Source organism: Lontra canadensis, unplaced genomic scaffold (genome assembly GCF_010015895.1).
Source record: "Lontra canadensis isolate GAN:19392208 unplaced genomic scaffold, GSC_riverotter_1.0 scaffold48, whole genome shotgun sequence".
Lineage (NCBI taxonomy): Eukaryota > Metazoa > Chordata > Mammalia > Carnivora > Mustelidae > Lontra > Lontra canadensis.
Genome location: NW_022631042.1, coordinates 1,909,482 through 1,924,967, shown reverse-complemented (window position 1 = coordinate 1,924,967; position 15,486 = coordinate 1,909,482).

The window sequence follows — 15,486 nt, the reverse complement described above, 5'->3', positions numbered from 1 at the left end:
AAGTACAATAATAGGGTTGTAACTAAAGAATGTGGGTTTCAAGAAAGCTTTCTAGAATATGGCTATATGCTGATAGAAATAATCCAGGAAAGAGTGAAAATTTGATTATGTAGTAGAAACAAATTGGACATTTTAGGAAACAAAGCTCTGAGGAGTTCAATGACAAGATCTAGCAAGGCTGTGGAGGGATTTGTCTTCAATATCAGCAGTGATGTTTTGTACACAGGGACAGGAAAAGACCTAATATGTAAGTATAGATGCAAGTGGTTTTGTGGATTTCCTTTTTTTTTTTTTTTTTTTTTTAAATCAGTGGTATTATAAGGAAGGTCATTACTGAGACTGCAGTCTGGACAAAGTTGTCGACATTTTGAAGAGGGAAGAGAAGTTGTGAAGTAGTTCAGGAAACTGAAAGGTTCATGCTAGGGCCTAGGAAAGGCTATACCCTCTAAAAAAGTCCTGAGAAGATGAGTGTTGATTCATGATATTTTAAACAACACTCATAAGGCATAACCCTGATCCTACCTAATGAACAACTGAGGTTTATTTGTGATGCATTCTATATGCCAGACTGAGATGCAGGTTATTGATTCAATAATGATTTTGAAATAGGGATGCCTGGGTGGTTTAGGTGGTTAAGTGTCTGGCTCTTGATTTCTCCTCAGGTCATGATCTTGGTGTGGTGAGAATAAGCCTGTGTAAAGCTCTGGGCATAGCAGGGAGTCTGCTTGAAATTTTCTCCCTCCCTCTCCTTCTGCATGCCCACCACCCCTAAAAAATGACTTTGGAATAGAAAGTTTTGCAAGTTATACCAAATACTTGGATAATGAGAGTACAGATAACAAGATATTTCTGTATTTTCACTAGAACAGTGTTTGTAATAATGCACTATTAGAAAGAGAATAATGTTATCAGTAAGTATATAGATTTTTTTTCACGTAGCAAAGTGATATGCTAGAAGAACTAGCGCTATACAGATGGGAAGACATTTGATTTTACTAATGAATTTTTAAAAAATGCAAATGAAAACACTAAGGTAGCATTTCATTCCTAGAAATTGGTTTAAAAATGCCACAATATCAAGTTTGGCCAGGGTTTGGGAAAACTTCTCATTTACTGGTAGGAGAAAGGTAAATAGGCACAATCATTTTGGAGACCACTTCGGCAATATCAAGTAACTTAAAAGGGTCTAAATCCTACAATGCAGAAATCTCACTTCTAGGAATGTAGCTTAAAATAACTCATGTCAGCCTACCTAGATGTACACAGCTTTGTAAGAAAATATTTTTATGTATCTTAGCAGCAAAACAGATAAACTGTGATATTGTTATAAGAGTGTTCTGGAGAGGGGTGCCTGGAGAGGTGGCTCAGTGGGTTAAAGCCTCTGCCTTTGGCTCAGGTCACGATCTCAGGGTCCTGGGATCGAGCCCCGCATTGGGCTTTCTGCTCAGCGGGGAGCCTGCTTCCTCCTCTTTCTCTGCCTGCTTCTCTGCCTACTTGTGATCTGTCTGTCAAATAAATAAATAAAATCTTAAAAAAAAAAGTGTTCTGGAGGGATTAAAATGAATGAACAAACTATATGAATGGATAGAGAGTGTAATAGGAAGGAATATAAAAATTAGAGTGCAGAAGGAAGAATTGTTTTGCAGATTTGATAGTGGAAGATGGTGGTGCTTTCAACCTTCTTTTTTTTTGCCCCCAATGAATTAAAAGGTGAGTTCAGAAGTTGAGATATGGTGAAGGAAGGAATGGCAATCTGGAGGTCTGAGGAAAGAGAAAGGTATAAGTTAGTGTTCAGAAGAGGAAATAAAGAATATTCACTAGGTAAATTTAATATTAACAATCAGAGTTACAATTACTACATGCTTTCAATCACAACACCAATAATCATTTCAGTATTAGTGCTGAAAGTTATTTATATGCACAAGTTTACTGGTAGAAACTTCTCAAAGTCACTAGAATTGATTTGCCAAAATAAAATGTGGGCATTAAAAATGTATCAAACACCTTAAACTCCTAAATCACTGTAGCCATATTCGCTTAGTTTGCTCATTAACTGCATGTGGCCGGTAGCTATCTTTTTATCAGCACAGATACAAAATTTCTATCATCACAGATCCTTCTATTGAAGAGACTTGGTCTAAATCAGGGATTGGCAAACTTTTTCTGTAATGGACCAGAGAGTAACTATTTGGTCTTTCTGGCCAGTCTCTGTTGCAACTACACAGCTCTACGGTTACAGTCAGAAAGCAGCTATAGACGTTTCATAAAGGAACGGGGATGACTGTGTTCCAATAAACCTGATTTACAAACCAGGCAGCAGGTCAGATTCGGCATGAGGGCAGTAGTTTGCTTACTTCTCTGGTCTAGATCACGTTTATATAAATAAGATTCATTTACCCAAGGGTACATGTTACTGAGAAATACCTGGCATATGCAGCAAATGAAGGGAAAGAGATATTTCAAGGGAAAAATTAACAAGATACTGATATAACAGAATAAATCATATTGACACGAGGGAAACTGTTTTGCACATAACTAGAACACTCTAAATCAACATACATATGCAATAGTTGATGCTTTCTTTGTTTACGTCTTTTAAATTTTCCCTCTCAAGTATCCAACTTTATTTTTAAATGTAGTTGGATACTTGAGAGGGAAAAAAAAAATATATATATATATATATTATATATATATATATAATATATATATAAAGTTTCCTGTAAGAAAGTAACATAGTACATGTTAAAATCTATATCTCTCTATTTAAATTTTGGCTTATTATTGTCAAATTTAAACAAAACAGCATCTTCGTAACTCTAAAAGACAGGAGTTTACAAATAAAATGTTACTGGAAGTAGAAAGCTTTTTAGCCACTATTCTGATGGAATTGTCATTCTTCCAGAATGCTTCACTGGTGTCTATTAAAACCCCACTACACAGAATACTGGGCCCCTCCAAAGCTCTATAATTTTCAGGGCTTTGCAGTGGTTTTGTGGTGTATATTTACAGGGTGAGAGTTTCTCTCTGGATTTAAGCCATTTTCTCTCATCTTTCTGCCTCTCTAAAAATGGAAGAAAACCCTATTTTAAGGGTCAACTTAAAAAATGTAAAAGTTTAATTTACTTGATTATTTAAGACAGTGAAATGAATGATAATATAATTCCATAGTTTCATATTTTTTAGTTTTATATATTCTTTCTCTCTTGCTCATTCTACTAGTTCTCATATGGAACAATATAATATATACACAGAGTATTTTTTGTTAGTTATTTCGTTTAATTTGTAAACAATTAAGAAAAATTTCAATGCCAAATTTATTTCTTTTACTAACATTTGTGAGTTAAATTCTGATCTGTGGACTTTCATAATTTTTCATGATTAAAGTCATATTGTTAGGTGGTAATTACAGATAGATAATTATTTTAGGCTATATATAATTGTTTAATGGCTAGAGTGGAAAGATTATAGAAAAAGAAAAATATGATCTGAAACATTCAATTTCTGAAACATAATTTCTCAATGTTCTAATTGTTATATTAATGCAGATACCATTGATGCTTTGTGCAGTAAATGTGCGAAAATATGTAATCTATTCTAACTGAAGAAATTTAAACATGCAATTTTTGTTAAAGATTTAATTTTTTAAAAGATTTTATAAACATGTAATTTTTGTGACAAGAATAATATTGGTAAACAAAATAAGGAATTTTCTAATTTTCACAGAAGTTACCTTTTATTAATTTATTTTTATTATTTTAATAAAAGATAGTCAAAATTAATAACATAGTATATCAGACTTGAGGTATACACAACTGTTTTACAAGATTTAAGAACTTTTTTGAGAGTAGTACACAACACTGATGAAAGGCAAAACTCTCTGGTACTTATATTTCCAAACAAGAGAAGGCTGCCATACAGGGGGTTGGACCTGGAATCATTGTAAGCAGCACGCTGGAGTTCTAGACGGCAGCTTATGTGATAAGTGGGATGGAGTTAGCTCCATGTTTTGTGAGCTCTTTGTAGATTATCTAATATGAATAAATCACAAGTTCTAAGGAATAGGGTCTGTACACAGCTACCTGGTATCCAAGTCCTGTAAATTAGGGTGGGTGCACAGTGGACATTAATTATGACAGCCTAATAACTGAAGAGTTAGGGATGTGGACATAATCAATTGCTCAAGAAGAGGAACTCATCCAGTCCCTAGCCACGTTCCCCAAAACAAAACAAAACAAAACAATATTTCAATTGACTCTTTGATGACTTGACATCAGTTCTGAGAGTAATTATGGGGTTGTTTGAGGGGCCCAAATAGTAAGAGATTCCAGAAAGTAGGGCATAAGTTGCCCTTATCTTTCTAGAAAATATTTTATTATGAGAGTAAAAAGGAAGATAATAAGTAGAAGCATAAGGAATCCCTGTAGTTCAGCCCATAACCAAGTTCCCCATTTATATGGCATTAGTCAAGAAAACCAGACCTGAAATGTTTGAGGTTTCTAACAATGTCTTGATGGCATTATTAAATGTGTTAAAAGTCTGAGTTATATTCCCATGGTGACAATATCTTGGTGTATTCCTTGAGGCAGAGAGTCAGGTCCAGTTGTTAGACTTTTGAAGAGTATGAACTGATAGTTCAGTAAAGTCTTTGTAAAATTTGGGTGTAGCCGAGAGGAAAGGGACAGTTGTGGTGGTCATGGTCAGAGATGCAGTGCCAGAAGCTGTGGTGTGAAAAGCTGAGGTGGGGAGAGAAAGAGGACTCCGGGAAGTGAGAGGTCATCTTGGGTCAAGGCCTGGACCCATATGAGGCAGTTTGCTCCTGAGGAGAGCAGTAATCTCCATTAATTTTTAGAATGGCACAGATAGCAGTCACCACGGTAAGATTTTCTTTCAGACATGGGAGCATAGGTTAGTATGTTTTGACAGAGTGCAGCTATCATGGCTAAGGAAAGAGTTAGCCGAGAAAATGTCATAGAATCCCTAACACCAAAGGAAGCAAAACAAACTCCTGATGTCCAAAGTTTCAGAGTCTTAGGAGAAGCAGCCTTGAGCATTGTTAAGGCAGTGGTCTCAGTGTCCAGGGTAACTTTCTCTCCTGTAGTGAGCTCCTGTACCAGGGGTGGGCGATATCATCTAGACTGTAGAATTAGGGTATTCTTCCCAAGTGGATGCCCACTGGAGTGATGTGGGTCATGCTTTTGTGGCTCTGTTTTATACTGGGCTGAGCTATATATACACACACACATAAACAGTATAATTTTTGTTTTGTTTTGTTTTGTTCTAATATGCTCCCCCTGCTACCAGGGTTCTTTAATTCCTGGGGGAGGACAGCACACTGGTTATACTTGAAGAGGGGTGGTGGCTTTTCACATGGATCGTATTGATACATTTTTCCCCCTAGAATTTTCAAGTCAATACTGTCAGGGTTAGGGAACTGTTCCCTGACAACTGCTGTGTGTTTTATTGCCTCCAAACCTGGCATAAGTTGGGTTTGAATTAGTCCCTTTGCTGTGCCATGAGGGTATGACTGGTGTTTTCTCCTATAACCCAAAGTATTAGGCTTTTGTTGAAACAAACCAATAAGTAACAGTGTGGTGCAGTGAAAGAACACTGGGTCCACAACCCAGAGATGCTCAGATTGAAACCACCCTAAAACACAGCTCTGAATTTCCTTCTGAAAGGACTCTGCCTTCCCTCCAGGTTGGCCAGTCTTTTCCTAACAATCTCCCTTTTTCCTTCCCTGTTTTGGGATTCTAGCCACTATTCTCACTTCTTACTTTTCATCTTCCAGGAACTCTTAGCATGACTCTTTGGGTGGCTACAGGGAAATGGGGCAGGGAGTCTCCAGGTCTTGACTCATAATCAACCATCTCCTTCTAAGGCTTTCCAGTCCATCTTGGAGGGATCCAGGTTTGCTTTTAAGAGAGCTATAGTAGCCTATCCTTGGGACTGCCAGCCCCCCCTGCAGAAGTATTAGTCCCTTCACATGTTGATACAATGTGGTATGTAACAAGGCTCAGGCATATTGACTGAGAAGTTGGACATTGAGTAACTGAGTCACTCGGCTGATGTTTTGGGAGGTGCAGGATAAGGTATTCTCATTCCCTTATCCTCTTAAAATTAGACATTAGACCAATGGTCTCCATGGATACAATCCTTAATACTTTTGGGTGTCCAGACAGTATAGTTTTCTGGTGACAGCAGCACAGTGTACAGAAGCAAAGACTAATGAGTCAGCCATACCTAACTAAGTAATACTGATAGAAATACAGAGATGCCATCTTAATTACAAGAAGAAAGAGAAGAAGAAGAAGGATGATTTATTTTATTATTATAATCAGTATAGCATCTATTCCATATTAATATTTATATTAATATAATGATTGTTACATATAACTATTAATAATTGATTATGGCAATAGATACATACTCTATAAGAAAAACTATTACACTGTACAGTTTTTTCTTTTTAAAAATTTTTTTAATTTAAATTCAATTTAGTTAACATATAGTGTATTATTAGTTTCATAGGTAGAATTTAGTGATTCATCAGTTGCATATAACACCCAGTGCTTATCACATCAAATTCCTTCCTTAATGCCTATCACCCAGTTACCCTATCCCCCTACCACCTCCCCTCCAGCAGCCCTGTCTGTTTTCTATAATTAAGAATCTCTTATGGTTCCCCTCTCTCTCTGTTTTCATCTTGTTTTATTTTTCCTTTCCTTCCCTTATGTCATCTGTCTTGTTTCTCAAATTCCACATATGAGTGAAATCATCTGGTACTTGTACTTCTCTAACACTGTACAGTTTTAAGAACAGTAAAAGCAGCATATTAATATCTGATGAATGAGATTAAGGGTGAAAAAAATTACCAGAGAAAATAAAAGACATTACATAATGATAAAAGGGCCAATCCATAGAGAAGCCATAGTAATCATAAATACGTATGCATCAAACAAAATGGTGCAAAATATATGAGGCAAAACTGATAGAACTGAGAGGAGAAATCGACAAATCAACAAATACAGTTTAAGAATTCAAGACCCTTCCCTCAATAATCAATAGAACAACTGAACAGAAGATCAGCAGGGATACAGAAGAATTCAGCAATACCATTATTTGACAGCATGTAACTGACATCTGTACAACAATTCATCCAACATCAGCAGAATACCCATACTTTCCAAGCACCCACAAAACATATACTGATACAGACTATATCCTGGACCATAAGACACATCTCAATAATTCAAAAGAACTAAAATCATACAGAGTATGTTTTCTGACCACAACACATCAAGTGAAAAATCAATAGAAATTCATGTCCACTAACATGGAAGTATCCACAAAATAGCTAATCATTATAAGTGGATGGGAATCTTGATATATTAACTACCCAAATCCCACAATTAATTTTACATAAGTATAGTATAAGAAAGTAGAAATAACAACCACAAACAAGAAAAGCTTTGGCTTTCAGTTACTAGGTGTTCACCTTCAAAAGGTATAGTGTCCCTGTCTAAATAAGACAACAGTACAGCGAAAACCACAGACTTGGGGATGTCACTTGGGATTCTCAGAAGCCATGTAATACTGCAAAAGTTACTTAATCTCTCTCACACTCAGGTTCTTCTAGTATAGAACCGAAGATCACTATATCCCAACTGGGCAAAATCAGTGAACTAGTATACATAAACTGACAGTATTTTGGTCTTATCCAGCAACAAATAAGCATTGTTCCTTTCTCATTTTACAGCTATGGATTCTTGGAGACTAAAAGCACCATAGCAAGAAATAATATGTTCAGCTAAATATTACCTCGGAAAATATTTTGTAGATTTTATGTACTGTTTCCAATTAAATTTATGATGTATTATATAAAAACTCCATATGGAAATATTGGCCGAAGTCATGAACTAAATACTTAGTTTCAAAATATTAAAATAAATAAGTTGAGGTGTTTTAAGTGCTGTATTTATGTATAATAAACTGTTAACATGACATGAAATAGAATTTTGAAATTTGGGGAAACTGAATTAAAGTTATCAGACAGTTCTCATCAGTTCAATCCTCAAATCTCTTTCTCCCATTCACCTCTTGAGAGATACTAGTAAGAAGAAATATACTGAACTAAGTAAGATTTTACATTGGTAATGGCATTATTTATTTTAATAACCATAGAGGCAGCCATGGAATAAAATTTAAATACATTACACAAAGTAAAAAAAAAAAAAGAATGAAAAATGCTTTGGGGACAACGTTTTCTAAATAGGTAGAGTTAAAAAAAAAAAAACAAAAAAAAACTCCATAATGCAATTGTCAATTCAAATCATTTTAAACTAATGGATAGGATTTTACAAGACCAAGATAAGGAGAGCATTCTAGATCATATCAATATTATAAGCAAAGACAAATTTGGGAGTGTATGTCTTGACAGATTAGAGATTATTGGTATAGGAGTAGTGAATGATATTTTGAAGATTTTTGTATTATTCAAATTTAATTTGCTATTATGAACAAATCCTCTGTCTCTCATTGTTTTCAGTGGGCTAGTACTATGTGCTTAATAATATCTATCTGAGACACTCAGAGTCCTACTTGAAGAGGTAAGAGTGTGACAACTGACAGACGGGTTAAGAAGGAACTATAAACATGTAGGTGGCAGTCATGAAAACTTTTAATAAATTGGTACATTCATATCAATGAAGAGACGGAGCAAATGTAAGCTTTAGTAAGCTATATCTATAGAAATTAGCAAGTCATTTTTAGTGAAGAATTCAAAGTACAGGTGTTTGGAAAATGATAATTTAACTAACAAAGCCAAGTGATAATTAAACTAGATAGCCTGGAGACTTTATGAATAGATACAAGAGCCAATCAAAGTATGCCCTTAAAATGCAGAGTATAGAATATAGTGTCAAACGCCAGTCTGGAGAGAAAGATTAAATGGTTATCTAAATATAATTGTAGGCAAATGGAGATTTTGATTGAGATAAGAGATTGAGAATAGTCTTTTAGGAAAAAGCATCCATGGGTGAGAAAGAAAAAAAAAATAGGGAAGGAAAGGAGAATCATCAATTAAATACTAAGAGAGAGGGAAGTGATAACAGTATGAATGGGGAGGAGTGACCAAAGAAGAAAGCTCACCTATTAGAGGTGGAAGAGGGAAAAGAGAGGAGAGAAAAATAAGATATTGTAAGCTATTGCTATAAATGATGCTGGATTTGCAGCCACGTCTTTCAGGTGTCCTAAACAAAGCATGGAATTGCTTTGTATTTCTTTTGGGTCACCAAATAGTGACTATGGATTATGTACCACTCTATGGCTAACCCATTTTTATCTCTTTTTTTGTTTAGAAATGTAAAAGCAGAATATTTTAACCAGAAAATAATCTTAGAATGCAGAAAACATGGCATCAAGAAACTGGTAAGATGTATTGATGAAAAGAATGTGTTAGAGATGAGGTGTCAACTGTGGGGCATTTATCAGAATCTCCTTCATGTGAATTCTAGGAAATTTTGGATTCCGACATCAGAGGGAAAGAAGAACAAACAACAAGTATTTTGACTACTGCAAGACAAATGTAACTTGTTTTGCAAACTTGCTTATCACAACACTTGTCTATGGACAGTTTTATGTTATGCTACATAACTTATAAATTATAAACACAACATATATAAATAAATATAAATTATAAATATAACATAAATTTTAATCAAAAGTTATTAGACAAAAAGAAGTTATTAGACAAAAGTTAACTAGTTCTTTGGATTTCAAATGATTTTCAACATAACAAGTGATAATTTCCCTGGGCAATTTCCGGGAGTCCCTTAGGAAAAGAAAAATGTGGAAGAGCAAAAGTATTTGTTTATATTGTACTCTTATCATCTAGGAGTAGGTTTCTAAGTTGTGAGACAAAATAGAGAGGGGGTTCAACAACCTAAAATGTTTAGGAAGACATTTATGTTATATATATGTTAGTGATTAAAAAGTAGTAATTGATTTTATTTTAACAAAGCTAATAGATATAACAAGTGTGTATGTATAAGTATACATATGCACACAAACTTCATTCACTTAAAAACTAATATTCAAACCACTTATCTGAAAAATCTGTAAGCATTTCTGAAGACAGATGAATTTCAGTATTATTAACCAGGTTTGATCAATAAATATTTTAGGAATGGTACATGGAACAAGAAATATGTAATGGGAGATAAGGTTTTCCAACAGACAAAGAATCTTTTCAATTAAGCTATTTGTTTGTAAAATCTAAATGGAATGGCATTCATTTCCTGTAGTGAAAGTTTTGATCCCCTAGAAGCTGCTAATCACTTTTTTCCTATTCCATGGCTCCTATTTAGTTTAGTTTATAGTTTGTTTTTTTTCCTTACCAATACATTAATAATGAAAATATGGCTTGACTTTTGTGGGTAACAAGTGTGACTAAGAATAAGGACTAAAAATTTAAATAATTATTTATGTGTATATTTAAAGATTCTCTTCTGTCTGTTTCTTCTGGTTATATTCTACTCACCATTCAGACGATTGTAAAATTAAGTACCTTGAACTGCAACAAAGTGTGTTTAGTTTTAAGACCTTATAAATGAATTTTTCTAAATTAATACTGGTCATGTTGCATGGATTGATTTGAGATGAAATGAAATTTATAAAATCTTAGAAAAATAAAATTTCTAATATATTTAGAAAAACAGGTAAAATGAAACATGATCCTAGAAATTTGGATATGGGTAAGAGAAAGAATTATGTATATTTTGAGTACTACATAAAAATTACTTTTAAGACTTATTACATATAAAAAAAGAAATGTTTATAATTCTCATTCTCATAACTCTTTGGATAACTGAGAACAATTGATAACAAATTACTGTTACTTGAGAAAGGGAAAGAGAAAACCCATTCAGGGACAGAGGGAGACAGAGAGACTCTTCCAGGTTCCATGCCCAGTGCTAATTCCTACACAGGGCTCAATCCCATGACCCTGAGATCAGACCTGAGCTGAAATCAGTAGTTGGATGCACAACTGACTGAGCCAGTCAGGCACCCCTTCTGTTGGAATATTCTATCTTTTCCTTTATTTTCTTCTCATTCTCTATTAATTTACTTCATCCTTGATTGCTTTTTCAATCTTCCCCATCAACCACACCTATTTTTTTTATTAAAGTCGCTTACACATGTAAGAATAACTCAGTTTATTAAAAACCCTAAAATGTTACTTTAACAAAATTGCTAGTGAGTGAAATTCTGCACAAAGCAAATACCTGATTCTCCCAATAAACATTTATTGACTATCATCTATAGGCCAAGACAGCGCTTAATGTTAGGGATAAAAGATAAACAAGAGACATTTCCTAAAGGTCAGGTGCTTAATTATGTACAAGGAGTGTTTTTAAAAGAAGCCAATGGTTCTGTTTTTGTTTAAAGAACTTACTCATCTCAAAAACAGGGTAACTGGAGTAGGGGTAGACCTTTGACATAACATGGGCTAATTAGACCTCTCTCAGAGTAGATAAGGATATACAGATTTGGGATTCTAAACCACCACCTTGGAGTGGCATTATATTTGTGTCATGTGCAAAAAGATTAATAAAGCATACAAAATAAAAAAAAAAAGAGACAGAGAAGCAGAGATCAAAATCATAAGAACACAAAGAAAAAAAAAATGCATTGCTTGCTGTTTTCTTGTTCTCATGTGACCCAGGTTTTCAAGCTGTAATTTTCTGTGAGATTCCATACTAGTTTTATTTAACAGCACAAAAGGGCCAGGGTAAGGGAAGTAGGGGGAGAAAGGAAAGGATAAAGAGAAAGATATAATAATAGCAAGAAAAAAAGTTTGTATAACCATAGAGATTTCCAAGGAGTATAAACAACCACAGCAATTGCAACGATTAACACTGAATAAGCACATAACTGCTAGCATTGTTTAAGTTTACAGGTATTAAATAATTTAATCAGGAAGATAAACACATGAAGGGATTAATACTATTATCTCTATTACACAGATAAGAATACCAAAATACTGAAAGTTTAAGTAACTCGCCCAAGTTACTCTCTATATCATGGAGGAGGTAGTAACTAATCTTTGGCAAAATACGTAAAACAGCTTCTTAGGTTTGGGAATGCAAGTTTAAAAATGCAATCTGGGTTTAACTCACTTGTTCTTATTAATAGGAGAAGAGAAATTTGTAGCTCCTGAGAAAACCCAATGAGAAAGACATAGTCGAGAGAGTAGTAAGAAGACGTTAAAAACTGCAGGAAAGCAAAAAGGACAAAGAAAGATATTCTTGGTGGAGGAGAGGTTTAAAGAGATTTTCAGTACAGGAGCTCCTCCCTTATCCAAAAGGAATATGTCCCAAGACCCCCAGTGGATGCCTGAAAGTGCAGATAGTATAAAACCCCATAAATCCTCTACATTTTTTCTCCTATACATACATAATCTGATGAAGTTTAACTTATAAATTGGGCACAATAAGAAATTAACTGTAACTAATAATAAAATAATATGATGGTAACCATATACCATAATAATAGTTACTTGACTCTGGTCTTTCTTTCAAAATATCCTATCCTTATTGTACTCACCCTTCTTCTTGTGATGATGTGAAATGATGAATTGCCTACGTGATGAGATAATGAAATGAATGATGTAGGCACTGTGATGTAGTGTTAGGCCACTATTGACACTCTGATGACATGTCAGAAGGAGAATCATCTGCTTTTGGACCACAGTTGACTGCAGGTAAGTGAACTACAGAAACTACAGAAAGTGAAACCATGGATAAGGGTGGACTGTTGTAATAGAAATTTCAAATAGAGATTATAAATTTCTTCTGCATGAAATATAGTCTCTCCCCTGGTACTTTACTACTATCTAATAGACTTGTGAAGTTTTGTGTGAGAGAGATTGTGTATATATTTGTATATGTGTCCAGTGTAGGGGGGCAATGGAGAAGAGGTGGGTTTTCAAGTTTGCATCGATATGGTAATTTCCTACAAGAAATCCTTGGGGGACAGCCTGGACTTACTGTGGTGCTGGAAGTGAGGGGTGTAAGGGCCTGGTTGGCCAGAGGGAGCCATTTTGTTGCAGTAAACTTAGATTGACCCTATGCAGTAAACTTAGATTGACCCTGCCCCTCCCAAAGGAACTTACTTGCAAAGCCTAGATATAAGGGTGGGTCAGGCCAGGTGAAGACATCCAATCAGTGGGGCGCGCATATATCTACTAGGGTAAATTGAAATTCAATTGGCCACCAGTGTGTTACCTAGCAGTTTTCTTCTGTGTGTGGCAGACTTAGCATGACTGTGTAGTTTTCTCTGTGTATTGCAATCTCATTGGCCACCTGTGTATAGCCCGGCTAAACTACCTCTATAAAAATTAGTTTGTGAGGCTGGGAGGGGTCACCTCTTTGCAAGAGACGGCCCTGACTGGTCAGTTTAATTCTCGATGCTTGGCGCGAAATAAAGCTTTGCTTGACCTTCGCTTTGTATCAGTCTTGCTCCTTTGATTACGGACCCTAACAAGGGGTTTGATGTAACTTTTCCAGAATTTGAAGAGATAAGATTCCTGAGACTATATAATATTAAGCCTTTTTTTCCATTTTAATTTCTCTGAATGAGTTATGTTCTTTACACTGGACAAGTCCAGTTCAATGGAGAATGCGAGCAGTCACTTAGAGTTGTAACAAAATTCTGATTTTAACTAAATGCTCATTATTGCAGAGGATACATGAATTCAAATTACTGATTTAGTTACGGGTGATAAATTGCTTTACTAGGAAGACACATGGAATCCTATGATAATAAAGAGGAGACACAAAGTCATCTTGAGACATCACAACCAGGAAATGGTTTTATGGGAAAGGTGTCCCATAACTGAGTTTGGACCGGTAATATTTCGATTAGCCAACTGACTCCAACAGAAACATGAGAGAACTTAAAATATTTAAGATATTAGTATGACGTGGTGTATATTTAACACCAGGTTTGTTGGCAACTATCTGGAAATTAGGTTAGAATTTACATAGCTTACTGAGAAATATTCTGAAGACAAGAGGAAACACCTGAAATATTTAAATCCCGAGAGGCAAATTTATGATCTGAAAATCCACTCTGGTGGCAGGACCCAGAAATGCTCATCACGGGCAATACTATGAGGCAAGGAGATGACTTAGGGACTGTTACAGGAGAGGACACATTTTAGAATTATAGAGAAGGCAAAATTAAGACAACTTAATGAATACTGGTGACAGAATATGTGAATACAGGCATAACTAGCAAATGAGGGAATGGAGTGAGAACACTGGATGAAACTTCTTGGTTTCTGGCTTGGGTAACTGGCCTCTTGGTTTTGGAAAATAGGGTGAGGTTGTTGAAAAGGGTGGAGAATGCTCAATTCCATTTAATAATACTCAAAAGAGTCAATCAGCAAAACAGAGAATGATTCTGATGATCGGGAGAACTAAAAACAAATATTGCTGAACACTAAGCATATGAACAGTAGTTAAAACCATAAAAAAGGAATCAGATTTGTTAAAGTACATAGTTTGAGAAGAAAATAAGGATTGCCAGAAGACTAATGTTTTGTGAGGAAGAGGAAAAAAATGAAAGGAATAAGAACCTAAATACCAAGAGAAGGTAGGACAGATTATTAATACAGAAGCCAAAGAAGAAATGCTGCAACAGATTAAGGTGAAAGTTGGCAAGTGTCAAATTTAACATTTTACATCTGAGTTGACAAATGGCTTTTAGAGCTTGCCATATGCTTGGCTTAAGGCAAATCTCTGAGGATAGAATGGTAGATCGAAGCACAGTCCTCATGTTTGTAGATCTTGCTGTCCACTGGAAGAGATAAATAATAAAAGATAAATAATAAAAAAGAGATAAATTTTAAAAACCTTTTTAAAAAGATAAAAAAAAGTGAATCAACAGGTAAATGAAGATCATACTTAAGGCGATAAGGGTTGGTCTCTCTGGGATAATACTTTAGCTTAGAAACAAAAGCTGAGAAGGAGATAACCAATGGGAAAAACATGCCAGGAAGAGTAAAAAGTATGGTCAAAAGACTTCAGACAAGAAAGAGGTCAGTATGTTTTCAGAAACAAGAAAAAGGATCTACAAACTGTAGAGATGAGGTTGGAGGAGAAAGCAGGGCCAAGTCATGTTCATTTTAAGACTGAAGAGAGCCGATCTTGTGACATTTCACTAAAAACTAAGAAAAGGGTACATGGTCTAAGGCATAAGACTGTTACAAGTCAAAGATTCTGGAAGAAATTAAGGAAAGTGGATACATTCTAATAAAAATATTGGCAATGAAATGATTAATTATTTACACTTAGGGGCATGTATAATCCTGTTGTCTATTTCAACACTTTCTCCTACTCTTTCCCCTGTGAAATGCTTCTTCAAAGAAGGTGATTCTTGTATGACCTGCATTGGAAACTGCCTACTTGCTAAATGATAGGTGAA